Source organism: Bison bison, unplaced genomic scaffold (assembly GCF_000754665.1).
Source record: "Bison bison bison isolate TAMUID 2011002044 unplaced genomic scaffold, Bison_UMD1.0 scf7180017864325, whole genome shotgun sequence".
Taxonomy (NCBI): Eukaryota; Metazoa; Chordata; class Mammalia; order Artiodactyla; family Bovidae; genus Bison; species Bison bison.
The window spans coordinates 2,556,660-2,560,875 of record NW_011494897.1 but is presented as its reverse complement, the minus strand read 5'-3'; positions in this window follow the sequence as shown (position 1 = coordinate 2,560,875).

Sequence of the window (4,216 nt, the reverse complement as noted above, 5' to 3'; positions counted from 1 at the left end):
CTCTGTTGGCAAAGTGATGTCTCTGCTTTTTAATATGCTGTCTAGATTTGTCATAGTTTTTCTTCCAAGGAGCAAGCATCTTTTAATTTCATGGCTGCAGTCACCATGTGCAGTGATTTTGGAGCCCAAAAAAATAAAGCCTGTCACTCTTTTCACTGTTTCCCCATCCATTTGCCATGAAGTGATGGGACAAGATGCCATAATCTTTGTTTTCTGAATGTTGAGTTTTAAGCCAGCTTTTTCACTCTCCTCTTTCACCTTCATCAAGAGGCTCTTTGGTTCTCCTTTGCTTTCTGCCATAAGGGTGGTGTCATCTTCATATCTGAGTTTATTGGTATTTCTCCTGGCAATCTTGATTCCAGCTTGACCTTCATCCAGCCTGGCATTTCTCATGATGTACTCTGCATATAAGTTAAATCAATAGGATACACTGCTTTTAAACATCATATTAGATATACCACAATGTTTAGAACAGTGTGGACACTAGTAAGTTCGGGCACTACTAAACAGGGGCTATTACGTAAATGCTTACTGGAACCGATATGATAGAAAAAAACGGTACGGATGATCTTGTTTGCAGAACGGAAATGGAGACACAGAAGTAGAGAGCAAATGTATGGACACCAAGGGAGGAAAACAGAGGGATGGCATTAATTAGGAGATTGGGCTTGACGTATATACACTATCAATACTGTATATAAAATAAATAACAAATGAGAACCTACTGAATAGCTCAGCAAACTCTACTCAGTGCTCTGTGGTGACTGAAATGAGAAGGAAATTTTAAAAAAAAAAGGAGGAGATATATGTATATGTATAGCTTATTCACTTTGCTGTATAGTAGAAATTAACACAATATTGTAAAGCAACTATACGCCATTAAATTTTTTTTTTTTTTAATGAAGCAGTTTAGGCTGTTAATCTGCACTTACTTGATGACTGTCATTGTCAGTGTTCAGTCACTAAGGTGTGGCCACTCTTTGTGGCTCCATGAACTGCAAAACGTCAGGTTCCTCTGTCCTCCACTATCTCCCTGGGTTTGCTCACATTCATGTCCATTGAGTCCATCATGCTATCTAACCATCTCATTCTCTACTGCTCCCTTCACCTTTTGCCTTCAATCTTTCCCAGCATCAGAGTCTTAGTGATATCTATAAAAACTGAAGGGTCTGGTATTGTGCACATTTATTGTTTGTACAGCATCTTTACTGCTGGGAGAACCATTCCTATTGTAGCTTGTGGTCCACACATGACTCATGTGTAGTTTACTCCACTACCTGTTTCCATAAACAGTCACGTGTCTCATAGGTACTGGAGTATTCCACGTTAAGGGCATACTGAGTGGATTTGAAGAAAGGCATGGGAACCAAGGTGCATCAATCAGAATTATATCTGCAACTTTCTGACAAGAGCTATTCTTGATTATCTTTTTCTCAGGATAAAAGCTGTGAGGAAATATAAAATGAAAGTGTCATATTGCCTGTCACAATGGTGAAAAGTCATTTAAAGTAGGGAAGAAAGAGGCCAACGTGCAAAGATAATCAAAGGCCAAGAAACAGAAACATAGCGAGCCCTAATATCACTCAAACTCCAAGATCCTGCTTTGAACCATCTCTACCCTTGAATTCTCAGCTGCAAGAGCCAAAAATATCTCCCTTTCACTTAAGTTGACTTTCTGTCACATGTGGTTTTCTTTACAGATGTCATCAAGGGAAAGGTAAAAGGAAGCTTGGGTTAAGGAAAGTAGACTTGTTTTGGAATCTGTTTTTATCACTTCCAAGATTATTGATCTTTGAACATTATAAAGTGTTCTCAGTTGCCAGCAAGGAAATCTGATTCTGGATTTCATAGGACAGGAGTTTATTAAAAAGGTTCTGAAATAGGAGAGAAAGAGGTAAAATTATCTCTATTAGCAGATGATAGGATTTTGGAAAAGCCAAAATAATAAAGGGGAAAGCCACAGCAAACAATAAGAAAATTTAATTTTTTAAAAAGGCTATAAAATCAACATAAAAAATAATCATCTCCACAAATATTCAAAAAGGCCAGTTGCACTATATAGTGGAAAAGACAGCTCTATAATAATGAGAGAGATCAAACTTAAAAAGGAATGTCAGCACTTTTATAGTGAAAACTCTGTAACACTCATGAAAGACACAAAAGTAGACTTGAGCAAGTAGAAAGACACATTATTGGAAGGAAGTCTCACCCCTTCCCCTTTGGTAACCATAAGTTTGTTGTCTATGTCTCTGAGTCCAATTCTGTTTTATGAGTAAGTTCGTTTGTACTATTTTTTAGGTTCCACCTATAAGTGATATCAGGACTCCCTCGTAGCTCAGTTGGTAAAGAATCTGCCTGCAATGCAGGAGACCGGGCTTCAGTTCCTGAGTTGGGAAGATCACCTGGAGAACAAAATGGCAACCCACTCCAGTATTCTTGCCTGGAGAATCTCATGGACAGAGGAGCCTGGTGGGCCATGGGGTTGCAAGAGTGGGACATAACTTAGCAACTAAACCACCACCACCAGAAGTGATATCATATGATATTTGTCTTTGTCTGACTTACTTCACTTAGTATGATAATCTTTAAATCCATCCATATTGTTGCAAATGGCATTATTTCATTCTCCCCCAGACACTTCATATCATTAGTACAAAAAATTTACAACAGTGTGTGTGTTCCGGCGTGCACGTGTTCACATCAGACACATGTCGTATAGTCGCTTCCAGTTTTGTTCAGCTAGGAGGATACCATAACTTTATGAAAAATTTGTACAGCACCCTCCTGTCTAACCTTGATCTAGGTTTCTAGTTCCTTGATGTGCACAGGTGGAAAGTGCTTGCATTACCTTGCTTAATTGGAAGTTTGGAAATCTCAATCTTTCACCAGCCATCAAAGGATATTGTTAAGTAATATTCCATTATATATATATATATACATACACACACACATATATATACAACGTATTTTCTCTACTACTGATGGACACTTAAATTGCTTCCTTGTCTCAGCTATTGTAAATATTGCCTTCAAGGACAAGAGGCTTTACCTGCCTCATCCCCATTACTAAGAATCAAAGAGTAAGCAATTCCCAAAACACAGAAAGGAACTCAAACACTGGACAGAAAAATAAATGAATAATGTTCACCTCACTAGGCAAGGAACAACCTCCCTGTGTTTCATTTTCCTCATCTGTAAGATGATTAAGCACCACCTAACTCCCAAGACCGCTGTGAGGACCAGAAAGGATGCTGTGTCTGTGAAATAGCACACAATGTCCCTCGACCATCTTTCCTCCTCCTCCCTCCCCGCCTCCTTTCCTCCCTTCCTTCCATCCTTCTTATCTTACTTAGGTTGCTACCTCCCTTATTTCCTCAGGATAATATTTTCTTTACTTAGGGACACAAAGTAAATTAAATGTTTTGACATTGAATTGAATCCATATTTTCATTGGGAAAAAAACAAATGTTCCCTTTTCCCTTAGCTCTTCTTGTCCACCTGGCTTCATAGGAAAAGAAATTAGCATTTGGCAACGCACAGCTGTCTGAGCCACAGGTGAGATATTAAAGCATTCCCACATGTACCAAATCCTCCACCTTTGATCAGTATGATGGGAACTTTCATTGCCCAATAAAGCAATAGACAGACTCTGCTTTATTGAAGTCAGGATTTCTCCTCATGAAATCGCTCCCCAGGAGGAAACAGCTCTGCATTTCCTGTCGGCTCCTCAGAGTCAGGTGGCCCTTCAGGCTTTGAATGCAGTGGGCTGAACTGACTCAGCAATGGTTAGCTGACTTTTAAGTCTCTCTTCCTGCCTGTCCATTCATAGCATCAACCAGAGGGCAAGAACCATGTGTCACAAAGGTAACCACGGCTGGGTCAGTCTCTCCCACTGCCAGTCAGCATGGTAATTTTGGAAGAAGGCTAGAGTATCTTTCCTTATGAATATAGGAAATTTTTGTGATGAATGATGATTTTTGTCTTTGGACTTCAAAGACTGGCTCACGCAGGGAATGAGCAATCTATAGGTCAGATAGCCTACAACCTGATCATTTTCTTCTTTAGTGAGGAATTCAGAGAACTAAACACCAACCAGCTGTAAAAGACATCTATGCTGTCCACAGAAAAGCCTGCTTAATGGGACCTAAGAGGAATTGTTTAAAATAATGCTACCCCATCGCACCAAAAGTTTGTGTTGAAAAATGAACAAGTAGAA